This window comes from Phalacrocorax aristotelis, chromosome 13 (genome assembly GCF_949628215.1).
Source record: "Phalacrocorax aristotelis chromosome 13, bGulAri2.1, whole genome shotgun sequence".
In the NCBI taxonomy this organism is placed as follows: domain Eukaryota; kingdom Metazoa; phylum Chordata; class Aves; order Suliformes; family Phalacrocoracidae; genus Phalacrocorax; species Phalacrocorax aristotelis.
The window spans coordinates 13625677-13641475 of NC_134288.1; positions in this window are offsets into that span (position 1 = coordinate 13625677).

The window sequence follows — 15799 nt, forward strand, 5'->3', positions numbered from 1 at the left end:
TTAAGAAAATTCTTGTGTTTAGAGGTAACAAAATCCAGGATCTATCTCTGGAACACACATGTTACTCCTTATTAAATTTAAACGAGAATGTCTATAATTTCATTGTGTTCCCTCTGCGGGTGTAGGTGTAGATGATCTTTTTCACTGCAGTGGAGGATTGGAGAAAAAAGTACAGAAGAAAAATGTATAGCTAAGGATATTGTGGAAGTGATTAATTATACTGCCTGATGGGATGTTTGTCACTTTTCTTGCCTTGCTTAATGTTGCTACAAAGATATAAATGTATTTTTCCCCTCCACAAAATATTTGAAGCATTGATGTTTGCTAAAGACCAAATTAATTTTGGTTTAATGAAACCAAGAGAGTGAGAAAATGAGGGAAAAATCTCCATTCTTTAGATGTTCTTAATCTCTTACACTTGCATTAAGCAAGAGAAAAAAAAAAAAACAGAAAACTGGATTCAACCACCTCTTTCTATACTGTGTGTATAGAAAGTCATATAGAAAGTCTATACTGTGTGTATAGAAAGTCATATAGAAAGTCTATACTGTGTGTATAGAAAGTCATGTAAAAGTCATGTCTGATACTATTTTCAAGCCATGTTCCCTAAGCTTTGCCAGAGCATGCTCTAGGAAGGGCATAAGAATTCTTAGTAGTTTGGAAGTGTGGCAGACAAAGCAATAAGCCCAGGGAAGAAGCCAGGGCCTGCATTGGAAGAAAGGGGTTGATTAGTAGGTGAAATTCCTAAATACACTAGTCTCTGCTTTTGCTTTATATTTTGACACACCCTCTGTGGTCTAGTTTAAAAGGTTATAATTTATACTTAAGCCACGAGAAGGAAGATTTCCCCTTTATAAAATATTACAACCATATATGCCATGGACAACTGCCATCAAGTTGCTACAATTATCTTGATCTCTAATCTCCTGTGCTTTCTGCTGAGTCTTTGTTTCCCTTAGTCACCTTGCACTGTTCATGATCTCTTTGTGACCAACCCTGTTCCTTAAAAGCAAAGGCAGAGTTCAGTGAAATGAAGACCTGACACCTGGCTGAAGTCTCACCGTGCTATCACGTTTTAAACAATTATGATAATAAGCAAGGTGAGATACTTCTGAAAGAAACTTGATACTGTTATAATAGTTTATACATTTTATTTCTACTCACCTACAATTTTAAATGAGATGTATCGTTATTTAGTATATTTGATCTATTTTCTGCATTTGAAGTAGCATTAACTGATGATTCTGCCTTTAATTTATTTTTTTTTTTCAAAGGAGGAATAGCTTTCTCCAGCTGGGGGTCAGAAGGGGGAAATGTTCCTTTATAGAGCAAAGGGAGAAGGAACTCCCAGATAATTATTATTCTTTTATCAAGTGCTATCATTGTCCTGCCTACAAAGTGAGAAGAGAAGCAGCACTGAACTAGCTTTTTACAATAAAATAATAACTAAAATAATACTTGATACAGGATGGGATGTGTTCTTGAGCTTTGTTAAAAGATCTGGGGATCCTGGGACTCTACTTTAAAACTTTAATGGTTTTTGAAAAGAATTCAGTATATGCTTAATTATCAGGAAGTCATGAAAAACAGTTATTTTCTATTTAAACCTTCTAATTTAAAGGATGCACTAAGCAAAAGACAGATCATACATAATTTAATGTAATTGAGGAAGGGAATTAAAATATAATTTTCACTCTTCCATCTAATAACACTGCTCTTTCAAGCTCTGAGGATGCTTTTTCAGCCAAAGGTGGTGGTTTCCTTGACAATTCTAGGTAAGAATAGATACCCTTAAAGGAGATAAATAGAATAAGAGGCCATGAATAAGCAGCATTTACTAAATTGAGGGTTAAGGAAATTATAAGAGATCCCTGAAGAAGGCTTAACACTGAATATATAATATTAGAATGAAGAATAAAATTAAGGTTAATCTTGATAATGAAGGACTTGTACCCAGAGAAGATGTCATTATCAACATGTTAACATGTGCAGAGGTGGCGTGAGAATTGGATGGTTTGAGACAGCCAGTGATATATGTAGCTTTTCATCGTGCTGCTCATTAGGGCTAATGTAAAGCTGCTAGCAGAGAGTGGCTGCTTGAGAGAGTGCACCTTTGTCAAGGTAGCAGTCTACTCCATGCAAAATGAAGATAGGGGAGTTTAACAGACCAACCAATGGCCTCGTTGTAGTGCCCTGATGGATAGGTTTACTGTTGGGTGAAAGTTATTTATTTTCCAGTTATTAAAAGCCCTGACCACAACTTGGTCTGATATAAACATTAGCCCATTACCCTGCAATGCAGACCAAGCTTGAGAAGACAAATACTGACAATTTTAACAGCAAAACACCACATACTCTAACAGATACCTGACTAAAAAACCCCAGATACCTGACTAAAAAACCCTAGATAATTAATTTTTACAAGCAGCTCATTGCATCCACTGTGTGTAAACATGAGGCAGTGTGGAATACTGTTTAATTCTACTAATCAACAGCAACATTGGTTTTAACTATTATTAACTGTTACCTTCAAGCTAGAGTTCAAGGATTCACTGAAACAGCAGGTGTTACCTGGTTGAAATTTGTTGTTGATGTTTGTCTGCAAATGCCCAAGTGAAATCCTCATTTTGTGTTGAGTGACTTGCACCCAATTTCTTACTGTTTTATATTTTGTTCTCCATTTACCTCTGAGTTCACAACTCTTACTTGGAGAAGCACCAAGCACCTGGTATGTTTATATGAAAGAAATATGAAAAAGGTGAGGGGAGGAAAATTACTCCTACAATAATTGCACCTTCTGTGTTTCAGTTTAGGATTTACGATTTGGAAAACTGGGTATTTATGAATGAAAACTGAGGTTTTGTTAAACTCTCTGGCTGGGAACTTTTAAGGTTCATTTTATGCAGGAAGACAAAGAACCTCACTGCTGTCATGGCTGTGGAGAGCTCTGGTGGTGGATTGAAGACTCACACTGAAAGGATGAAGGAAATGAGAGGGCTCCACTTGAAAATAAAAAAACCTAAGAAATACCGTTGTTAGAACAAAAACACACAAAAATTATGTATTAAATTAAAATTAAATTTAGCAAATTCCTGATCAAATAAATTATTCAGGCTAAGCCTGAATGATTACGATTCAGCAACAGAGGAAGACAACAAAAATATTCAATTTTCAAGACTAGTAAAATCAAATAGGGGTATACAATAAGATCTTGGACAGCACTAAATAAGCAACTGGTGAGGGAAATTGCCTATCGATTGCTTGTTTGCTGTCCTGTCCTCTCAACTAGAAATATAAATTATTGGTCTTTTAAATTCAACATTGTTTCTTATCTTCCCTTTCCTAAGATTTTTTTCTGCATTTTAAAGGAGATCTGTGGTACTCTTGACATAGTTCCTGTACATTTAAGCCAACCAGGAAGATACTAAAATACTTCCCAGAAGTATGAAAATAATACTCCGTCTGGCCTTGCTCAGTACAATACATGGCATAATTTTCCCCACTTTTAAGGGGAATTAAATAAATGCAGTATCAAAAGCAGCATAACTAATGTCATTAACCCAATATATCAAAGTTCTTTAAAAATAGTTTCATTGTTATAATTTCTTGATTATTGATAAAAGCCCATGTAGCTTAGAGGAGCTTTGCTACAAGGAATGATATTCTTTTGTTGGACTCAGCTCCATTTGATCGAATATATTTCTATTCAACAGCAGCAACTAGAAAAAACCCAACATGATAATCAATTGATTCTGAAAACATACCTACTGATAAGAAAGTTTGTTTGCATATATATATATTGCATTGTCAAGCCCCATTTTCCATTAAAAATACATAGGCACTGCTTTTTGCCTTCTGCTGGAAAACTGTCAAAGAGCTTGTAATGTTTGTGTTGTTTGGGATGAAGTTTCTGTATCTCTAGTGCAACATTCCTTTAACTAATCATTTGGGTAGGAAAAAAAAAATGTTGTTCTGGGATTTACACCAGTTATTTTGGCCTGCCAGGTTTATAAACAGGTTGCAATATGTTGCAGTTTCAAGACAGCCTAAGGTAACGATAAGCGTAAAATCTGTCTCTGTGCCACTAATGGTTTTGACTTTGGAGTGCAATGCAACATACAATTTTGGCCGCTTGAGCAAAGCCACTGTGATTCTTTTTTACCCTATGGTGTTAAAAAATAGAATGTAACCTTGCATTTCAGTAATGCCCTGTCTAAAAAGCACCTCCAGATATGGAATGGGGATCACTTTTGTGATCAATAAGAGTTATAAAATTAGGACTGTGAGAAAAAAAAAGGAACACCTACAAATTTCCCAAGAAGCCTATAAACTAAGCATATATTATGTTAAAATCAAGAAGTGGTGAATAAACACATCTTCAGTTTCTACCACAGCAGTATCCCTAAATGTCATGATGAGAAAATAGAAAAGGGAGAATATCCCATTGACCTGGATTCCTGCATTAAATAGGGCTCCTGGCTTTTGTCCTGTAAACAGTACACCTCTCCCGATTTCTGACATTTCCCTTCATTTCTTTGTTAAAATAAAAATACAGATTCTGAAGGTTCTTTTTTCTTTTCCCAAACCTTTTCTTGACTAATTAGACAATGTTAGATTTAATGCAAATTCAGAGAGAATATATGAGGTAATTTGTAATTTCCAGTGTACTGTTCATTACTACTGAGCCAGTGCTCCTGAATTGTATCAGGAAGGAAAACATGCAGAACCCTAATCATTTGTAGAAATATCTGTACAGCCCCTTAAACAGCTTTGCAACTTGGTGAGGTACTCTTCAAAAAAGTAAAAGAATACCACATTAAGATACATATTAAAGCAGTGATACTGTTACAATTTTAATTTGGCAACAATAACACAATTCTATTAAAAATCTTTTTGGAGGGAAAGTTCTGCCACCTCTATTAATAGTACCTGAATTCACAAAAAGGCCGATTTAAAATCTAGGGGTGAGGAAATCCAGTAGTTTTCTGAATGTGTCCTTGCTATTGCTTCATGGCATTAGGACAAGGGCACACAGCATGGTCCCCTTACAAAAGTGGAGTTCATTAATAACTGTCTCATAGACCCTATACAACATTTTTTGTTCACATTTATAAAAAATATTCTTTAGAACACAGACACAGAAAAATAACTGAATTAACACTGACAATAACAGAGAAGCATCACAATAAACTGACATTGCTAAGACAGTGGAGATGGGAAGGTGGACTCCAAAAAGCCTTTAGAAGTTTGAGATTGTCCCAATTAAAAAATTCTAAAGCTATTGGTAACTCAGGGAAAAAGCAAAACAAAAAGAAAAGGAAAAAAGGGGAAAATAAATCAAGCTGACTCAATTGATGAAGGTCTACTGGAAATTTTGATAATTACTAACCATTAAAATGGACAAAATATTCCCATTTCAAGAACTGGCAACAGCAAAACCTTTTCACCTCAAATATAACCTTTTCAGATAATTTTTACCTTGACTGTGCTAATTTGGTCTTAATGGCCTGCACTTACACCCTTGCCCAAAGGCCCAGGGCCATCCGTCCCTGTCTCAACAGCACCGTAGGTGTACTGGTCTCTAGCGCAGCCACAGCTGGGCCCTCCCTGGCCATTGGTCCTGCTGAGCCAGGCTCAAACTGTGGGCTGATGTACTGGCCTGGCCTTGTCACCACAAACTCGCCTGGTGGCCTGGGCTTTTGGTTGAACTCAGCTGAAATACTTGACCTGTCCTGGCAGCCCTGTCACCTCCCTGAGCTCCCTGTTCCTTGGGAGCAGGTGGCCCTGCCACATTAGTTAGCGTTCAATTTAAAATATTTTGGAAACCTCCGTTTTCACTACCATTACATTTTGCAGATAACATTTCCTGTGGTTTGATAATTTCACTGAAACAAAGTGTGGTGACTTGGCTAGGCTTTACACAAGTGAGAAAAGGATTTCATAATGGAAAGGGGTCACTCTTATTGTCCTTATGGCCAAGAATGTATTTCCGTAACACAAAATAGCAGAGAACTACTTTGAATTTCAGAGTAACATCCAAACAAGGTAGACCGATTTTCACATTCACTCCTATATGCTGTTTTTCATGGACCAGTGACAGATGTTTTACAACAGGGACTGTGAAATAACATCCCAATCGTATACTATATTTAACTGTCCTTAAAGAAAATCTTCTAACCTGCAATATTATGAGTCAAAAATCTCAGAGTTTAATATCTCAAGCTTTCTAAACATGGCAGTCATTCTGGGTGGAGTCTTAAATGGTATAAACTGAAACATAACTTGGTTTATTGTTTTTAATGATGTGGCACCTGAGGGAATCTGTGCAACTCAAACAGTTGAGGACCAGAAAGAAAAACTTGTAACAATTATATAACCACCTTGTAATGATCAAAAGTGTTGCTATGGATCAGATTGTGCCTTCATGTTCTAGGTTGAACTGTTTACTGATCTCACCAGGGAGTGTTACTCAAAGAGGTTTGTGATATATCCTGGCCAACAGCAAATTAAGATGTTTTACCACTTAATTCTATACTGGCATCTTAAGTCATATTACCCTTCTTAAAAAATTGTAAAGCAGTATGAATTCTGCCCTTATTTGTGTCTGCTTTGTTGTGTTGGGGGTTTTTTTTGGTTTTTTTTTGTTTCTTTTTTTTAATATTTTATATTTTTCTGTTTCTTCAAATCTGAGGATGGTAAAGCTTCCCTGTGATCCACTGCGACTGTCTGGTTATTTTAGCAACACAAGACAGGTGAAAGCAGTCCTTTTTCTGAAGCAAAGGCAGAGTCTAAATTATTGATACTTGTCCTTTATCAGTGACATGAGAAACAGCAAATAATATGACACAATTCCGAGGCGTAAATCAACAAAACAGTAGCATTCTGTGATTAAAGTCCTTATAAATTGCACTGTAATGTTTCTGAAATCAATAAACCACATGGCTGCAATTAAATATTTAAAAACTGTGAAAAATCTGCAAATAACACTGTCCCTCTATGTTCTTCAAGTGCATGGTTCAATCTATAGCAGAGGAAGGCAAATCTCATAATTTCTGACACATATTCTATTTTGTCTACAGCATAATGCATAAAGACAACATACGAACTAGTAATTTTTTAAAGCCACACAGCAGTCTATAAGTATGAGAATTGTATAATTACTAGGGATTTTTTTATTCCACTGAACAGCGGCAAAGGAGAAAGAGGATTAAATATCTGTTTGGAAAAAACCTGAACATATATTTTTCCTCCAGAATATCTGTTAATGAACAGAATTTATCTGAAATCCAAGGATAATTTTAATTTTCTGCAATATATAACTTTCCTTCTTCATTCTTAATAGATATTCAAAACAAGACACTTACAATACTTTTACAGACCAGTATTTTTAAAACTCATTTGGATTTAGAATGCCTATGTTCAGACAACGCTTCCCAAATCAGAAGAGATGCATACTTCAGGCACTCAATGTATAGTACCTTGATCAGAGTGGTCTCTAAAGAAAATGTAACCAGTCTTTCCCAAATCGTCCTGTATCATGCAATGGAAGGTAAACTAGCGGATTAGAGTAAGCCTGAAGAGATCCTGTGGTTGACTACAGTACATAACTGAGGACGAGTTCTTTATCTAACAGCCAACTGATTAAGATTCAGTTCCTCATCCTTTTCCTAGTTTATTTCTTCATTTTCTTGAGACATTTAGTACATGTGGGTTTATGTTTTTGTTTCATTTTCTAGCATTTTCTTTAAATAACTGATCAAGTGGGTTTTCCAAATACCAACTGACAATATGTTATCAAAGAAGGATTGGATGTAGGAAGAGACTCATAATTTGTTCAAATGTCTCTTCCATTTAGACTTGAGGAAAAAAGCATTGAGGTCTGAACAGCACCTAACTTCCATAAAACAAAACCTGGTCATGTTTTCCAAGTGCACTGACAACGCTAAGCATCCATTTTTCTTGTTATAGTGCAACTTGAATGGTTTAACAGACAAAACATTAAGAGATTGAAGATTTACATCATCCATAAATATTGCAAAATGATCTCCTGAAAACCAAATTTACAAGAGTGGTCTTCTATTGTGATAAGTAAAGTCTAGTTACTTATTTCCCTTGAATTCTGAAGGAAGTGGTACTTTTTTCTTTACAGAGGAATAGAATTCCATAAAGTAGACACTTTTCAAGTTATATTATTTTATCCCACAGCAAAAACATATGTCTTATGTTGAAAAACAATCTTTTGTTTAATCTGTCTCCCCCTACTCCCACACTTTTCTTATTTATAAATCTGCCTATCACTTCTGGAAAATTGCTACAATTTATCTTTTACTTTTCCTTTGGTTTGTAGAGTTCTTCTGTTAATTACTTCTTTCCTCAAAAAACGTAATTCCTTCTTTCTGTTCTTTTCAGATCTTTGTTATCTAGATATCAGAGTCAAAGGTAGGTCATGTGAGATCACTTCTATGCACCTCTTCCAGCCTCTCTGACTCTGCATTACCCATTCAGATGCAATGAGCTCCTACTAACTTATGCTCTTACTTCAGTACTGATAACCACATGCTCCTTTTCAGAATAGGGAGAGATGTCTTACTTCTGCTGCCTCATCTCTTTCCCTCATCCTCTCTGGTCATTTGTTTCCTTAGACTTGAAACCTGTTCTCTCATACAGTAAAAGCAATTAACGTGTATTGAACATTCCAAAAAAGATACTTCATTTTTAACTATTATTTGACTGGCAAAATTTTGCATGAGCTTCTCACTCTGTTGTTTGCACAGTTAGCGCAACATATGTACACAAACTGGCTAAATGTGTCAATTCAGTATATGAAATGTACTACTGTCATAATATTTGTTTTTCTTCTACAGCATATACTGCTAGTTTTACCGGTATTGACAAGCTGTAAAATATATAAAAAAAAATAATCAAGAAGTTTGCAACCCTGCCCACCTACTGCTGCCAGCATCTTTAATTTGCTTTTTTCCTCCCCACAAATCAACTATTAGTTATCCTTCCTGAAATAAAGGACAAAGGAATCAGGCTACTATGTAAAAATATTTTCTTAATTAACTGTGATTGATGAGCTCCTAGTTGTTCAGAAGATCTTGGAAGAATTAAGCGATATACCTAAGGTTTCAGAAACCAGAAGGAAAATAGAAACATGTTTTAAAAAGATTAAATTTTGAAAATCTAATGTCTTACTTCTGAACATGCGGCTTACAGCACTGCACAACGTCAACTCTAAGCCACAGGAATAAAGTCAAAACCAAGGTATTCTACTGACAAGGCATCTTTCAGCTTATAAGAATGAGTGGATTTTCAGGCTATGTAGAATGTTGCTAGATGCCATTAATAAGGAAAATGCTACTCAAATTTTCCTCTTAAAACTGGGTGGTTTGAGCCCCCCTCCTGAATGCAGCTGCCACTGTATTGCAAGGGAAGAGGCAGCTCCTCAACCAGCAGTAGTTAGCGGGTTATGGTTTTTGATCTGTTTGTTTTGTTTTTATTTTTAAAGATTCCTTCAATCCATTGAAAAACCAAAATGACAGCCCTTGTGGCTGAACCATCAATTTATTGATTTTTTTTTTTTCCACTCTGTTGCATTTTGCCTATGTCATCATGACTAATTTGTTTTAAAATCATACCCTTTGGTATTTCAGATGTTCTGTTAGAGCAAGTAGGTTTTAGGATTTTCCTGCACTATGTTATTTGCCTTTCCTTTCAGTAATATGCAGGGTGTAGCTGAGATAACAATTGCTGTGTTTTCTCAGCAATGTTGATAATACATGATAGATGATATTTGGGCTTGGGGAATAAGAGCAAAGGGGGAGCACTGCAAAACATTCCTTCAACATTCCGTGTTGAAGAAGTCTGTAGAGTTCAGCAGGGATAAGGATATATTCCTCAAATTGTAAGTGAAAATAATTTGTCATTTAAGTGTGCAACAAAAGAGCAAGTCATTATGGGTTACTCTTGTTTAGATTAATCATAGCAAACAGCTTTTCACATTGACCTGTCTGCTATCAATAACTACTATACTAGATGTTATTTAGCCAGGTAATTTTGAGCTGTGAGCAATGTCTCCACCAACACAAACATGACTATCCTGTTCTTCAACAAATATCTGAAGTTTTCAGCCACTGACAGTTATTGATTTACCTCTTCCCTTAAAAAAAAAAATCAATGCAAATGTGCAGTTAAGATTCTCGGCACACTGGAAATAGTGAGCAAATGCAATGACTCACTTTATCAGCGATTCCACCAGGGAAATCTTCACAAGTGTTGGATAAAAGTTTCCTGCTATATAATACTTGTTAACAGCAGTGTTCAATATATAGGAAACCCACCTTATGTAGTATAACAAACATCCCTCTTTGTTGCATTTAGGAAAAAGACTAAGATCTGTTCATGTGAAGTTCATATCAGTTTTATTCATCATCATGAATGGTTTTAAGCTGCTGATGTTTAATGAGGTCTACATCAGATAGCTTGCAAGCTGCGACTCAGCAAGACTTCACCAATTCAGCCTTCCTAAACATACCTTTACCTTCCTTTCTGTGTCTACTTCATGACACATAAATTAATGCTTCATTGAGCTAATTGGATCCTTGCAGCTCTCATTTTTTTGCAGATATACGATTTTGAAAATAAACCATGAAGCTTCATCTTTGAGTACCAAAGCAAGTGTTCATTTTATTTATCTGCCTAAGGTAATGTGAAACTATCTCTCTACCATGTGATGAAAGGTACATGCTCTTTATTTTCTGGTACCCCAACATAGATATTCTTGGTTGGTTAAGTCAATTTTTGTTAATTAGTATAAATAGGCAAACCATGCAAATGATTTACTGGGCCCAGAAAATGAACACATGTAAATGTAAGTATTTTGCCACTGAACCTTGCGCTTTCATACATAATCGTCACATACCATGGCAAGATTCACACCACTTCTTATTTCTTCTTCTTTCCCCAGTTTTGTAAGATATTTGTATCCAATATCTTCTAGGGTATGTCTTCAAGGCATATTCTACATGCCTCTGTATGTGCCTCAAGCTACCTGGATAGGAGTCCACTCTCCCAGAAGCTATGGAAGTCATGTTAACACAGTACTCAGCTTAACCTATGTTCATACCTCAGGGTCTATTAGGTTCGGCAACCAGCTATCTGCATGTGCCCAACTTCTGATACATAGTTGACTCTCATCTAGCAACTTCAAACAATAGTCAGATGAAGTCAATGAAGGCAGAGCTCTGTTCTGTTTCCAAAGTAAAATCCTACCTTGGCATATGGAGGAATTTAAAAAGGAAGTCTTTAATTTTAAAATGATATTTCTTCTTTGATATTATATGTTCACTTGCAGAACAGTCTGCAACATTACTTGTTCATTCTTGATATGAGCAGACTATCACTCCTCCTGCAGGACAAGCCATCTCTGTTCAGCACTGGACAATGTTCTAACACAACAAAACCATACAAATCTCCTAAATAGTTTTATAGTTTGTTGGTATTTTGTGAGCTGGGAAGAGATTCTGGATCTGCCTGAAACAGGAAACCCATGTAGTCAGCTGTCAGGAAAAAAAATATGCTGGCAGCTCTAACAGACAGGTGGACGGATTTACAGGGAGTCATCTTAAATAAAATTACATCCATCATCTTCACTTTCTTTGTTTTCTAACATAGGCAGAACCACCCAACACCTTCTGGCACATGATGCAGGTAAAACACATACTTAACTGTACAGCATCTCCCTATATTTAGAGATGGAAACAAACATAATAACCAGACTTTTAAACCAGGCAAATAACGTGCTTGGCTGGGCTCTAATATCTGGTAGTGCTCAATCCACTGGTTTCAGCATTTCACTAAACAGTTTTTAAATCAAGACTGTGCTACCAGCCATAACTCAGTGGTCTAGTGAAGAATTTGTAAGGTTTTCTCTTTTGACCTGTCATGCAAGATGTTAGGCTGGATATCTGTAATAATCACTTATGTATCTCAATCTTAAACTTTGGAATTATGCCTTTCTTAAAACTGCATTTTAATAGTAAACATTTTTCAAACTGTCCACAATACTCACACTGAGCCCACAATTTTCATAACTTTTTGATCAGTTTGGCATATACTTCCTGTCCTCCAGACAAAACTACTAGGCATCCTAACCATCAAGAGAAAAGCAAACAATTTTTCTGTGAAGTTGACTATTTGAATCACACTTCTTTACAACTGGCACTTTTGAGTAATGGTATGTCCATTCCAACAAACTAAAACCAGTTCAAGGTGTTCCAATGCTTGTAAACAGAGCTACCATTCAAGGAAGGGAACAGAATGTACTGTATTTCAAGGGTGTCTCAGCTCTCTGCACAGGAATAAAGAAAGGAAGTTAGCACAAACTTTTTTGTGTCCTGAAAAGTTTCTGCTGAATAGCTGTGTATACAAATGTTAGGTCTCTAACCTTCTTCTGAAGAGAGCGCTCAGCGTGATGCACTGTAGCATGAGAACATTTAGAACAGCACTATTCTGAAATCCTTCATCTACTATACTGAAATACTTCAGATGTTATGCACACAGTATAGCTTAGGAACAAAAAATGTTTGCTGAATAAGCAAAAGTGTGATACTCAATAATCAAGAGATTACATTGAATAAATATCAATTTCACAGAAAATTTTGAATTCAGTTTCGTTGCTGTAAAATCTGAGAAGCAGCACTCACCTCTGCAAGTTGACAATTTGGTTCATTTTGATATAACAATGCTTAATGTCATGTTCCCCCTCCCCCCCAAGTAAAAACGTACCAGTTTTATGAAAGCAATAGACTGTTTCTGAGCTAAAACTGGCTGAACTAATAGTTTTACGGGTGGATTGTTTTAGAACCATGGTAGAAATAGGCATTTCACTTTATTTCTATCAAACCTTATGCATAGAAAATTCATGGCATAAAAATGTAAAGTCCATAATTTGACAGTATTCTGCTGAACTCCATTGCAAAGTATGCTCCTAGGCATAATTTGCAGGAGATTTTCATACTCCCATTCTATGCTCTTACCAATTCTTTACAAATGTTTTAGATAAGCCTTCAGCTGTCCAAAGCCTTTGTACATTGAACCTTTCTCCTACAGAGTATTTAAAGCATACAGTGAAATAACCTAGTGAAAGACTTGGGTTTTATTATCCTATTTTTATTGGACAGATGACTGCATCCCTACAGCTTGGATCATATTGATCCCAAAAGCTGTTCATATGTGAAGGCAGTAAACCAATCATAATTCTTAGCATATGTGGCTTGCGCATGCAACAGTGCTACAAACAGGCAAAAATAAAGGTAGGTTTTTATATTTCTGTTTTGAAATGCTACGCTAAGTGTCTATGCAGTTTTTTCCTACTATATTAGTTGGAGAAATAACTATATTTAATCTTATTCCATTCTTTTTAAAATGTAATCCATTTCAGCATAGCAAAATTCATCGACAACTTTGTAGTTACATCCCCAGTTATGAAGCCTGTAAGATATATACACACACACGCAGAGGTGATTATAAGCCTGATTTCACTGTTATCACAACCAAAGGAAGAACATGTTCCTAGTGCAGGATGACATAATGTCTGCTTTCTTTTCAGACCCTATAACCTTAAAGGTACTAACAAAAAGCCTGTTAAATTTTTCAGCTGCCTTTTGGACTTTTTGGATATTTAATAGTCCTGTTATGACATCAATTATCTTCAATAGCAATTTAGTTTTTGTATATTCTAAATAATGCAGAACACTAACTAAGCTCTATCAGCAGGGAAATCGCTTCGGGGTTTTTTGGCTTTGTGCATCTCTGTACCTTAGAAGAATCTCTTTTCATTTCAGTGCTGAAAGTCATTCACTATTGTTTCAGTGACCAATTAATATCCTCCATGATGCAACAATCCTTTAAAGGAGCAGGGAAGAATACACACATATACTGAAAGCCGCTATACACTTGTCATCCTCAGAGATTGCAATGCAGGAGGGACTGGTATCTTTTCATTAGCACTATACCGTCTTATTAAGTAGATATGCCCAGAGACAGTTTTCATATAAAATATTCAACTTTTGGAATCTGAAGGCATTCCCAGATTTTTGATGAGTCACACTTCATACCAGTATCTTGAAATGTACGTAGAGTACTTTTACAATACTGTAAACACTGCTCCTCCCCTAAGACTCTTATCAGAATTTTATGTTTTTAGTAACACAGACCTAAGAGGAATGAGTAGTTAGTGGGAAGCTATTGAAAGAGAATTAACAGAGAGGTGGAAAAGGCTATTCACTGTCTAATGCAACTACGTCTGTAAATGTATAAGGTACACTAAATCACAGCTTCTGGCTCCTTGGTAACAATAAGACATGCAGACTTGGGCATCTTTCCACACAGTAAGGGAATATTAGCAGAGCTGCATCCTTTCAAACCTGCTTCTGAATTTGCTTCTTGAATCCAAAGTTTAAGTCTGACAGAAGAAACACTGAATAAGGGTGGGTTTTTTTCATGGTTTTATCAGCTTTACTGCCCTTTCACAGAATTCAGGGGGGTTTTATCATATTTTTCAAACCCCATGAGGTAGTATAGTAATATTTTTAAGCTAAAATGTTTCAAATCTCAATATTCAAACTATTATAGAAACTAAAAATGATGTAAATCTTAGATTAAAAATGATATGTTCTTTTAATTCTGACCACTTAAACACAATAAAATGCAGTTCACAGTAGAAGGTGAAATTCTTTAAACCAGATTCACACAATCACATTTATCTTTTTATTTTCCTTTATAAGCCACAGAAAAGAGCTATTTTATTGAGTTGTTTTTTTTAAAGAGTCTTCGTTGTATGAATACTGCTGTGCTAGCTACAATCTCATCAACTTGAGAGCTGTTCTTCAGACACTTCAAATGTTCATAGTGTAAACTATCTCTTTCCACATCTACCTGCCAGATGACTCAAAGCCTGAACATATTGCTAAAAGTCTGGCTAACCCGAGTATTACAAGTAACATTTGTATTTATGTCTGAATGCTCATATAGGAAGAACGAAGTCTAGTATGCTCTATACACTTTGGCAGACTATCAGATGTACTTCCTTGTTGCCTCACTGCATAAAAAAGAGTCTATCAGGAAATATTTGGTTATTTTATATATATTGGCTTTTCCGAAAGCTCTGGTTGAGTTGAGATCCAGTGCATCATGGCAAACCAAATCTTCAGACATATATAGTTTTTCTGCAGTACGCTACACTACTTTGCCTATTTTAATATGATTGGTTTTCAAAAGATTATTTCACCCACATTTGTAATTTAGATTATTAGAACAATCTGACGGGTATTCAGAGGTTTTAAAATTAATTCAAAAAACCAGAAAGCAAATAATTAGCAGTTTTCAGTTGCATTAAAAAATACTATAGATACTGTTTTTGTGCAGTCTTTTCTATTTCCAAATCTGCTAATAGATTTCTGTGACAAATCTTAAAATAACAGGGTTTATTTTTGGCCATTGTTGACATTTACACTGAATTAATCAAATTCATTCATGTGAATGCAACATTTTCAGAATAACATAATGCAACCTCTATTCTGGAGTTCTGAAACTTTTTTAAGTGACAGGAATATACCAGTAACACTTTTCTAGATCTCCATAAGAAAAGACAGAGCTAGCGTAAGCAAACCAAGGACTATCCGCTTTATGAGGCACTCTTCTAGACAGGGAGACAGATATTACATGTTCCTCTGCTCCAGGCAATCACCTTTTCTGTCAATATAGCAGATCTAACATGAGGAACAAAGATACAGAC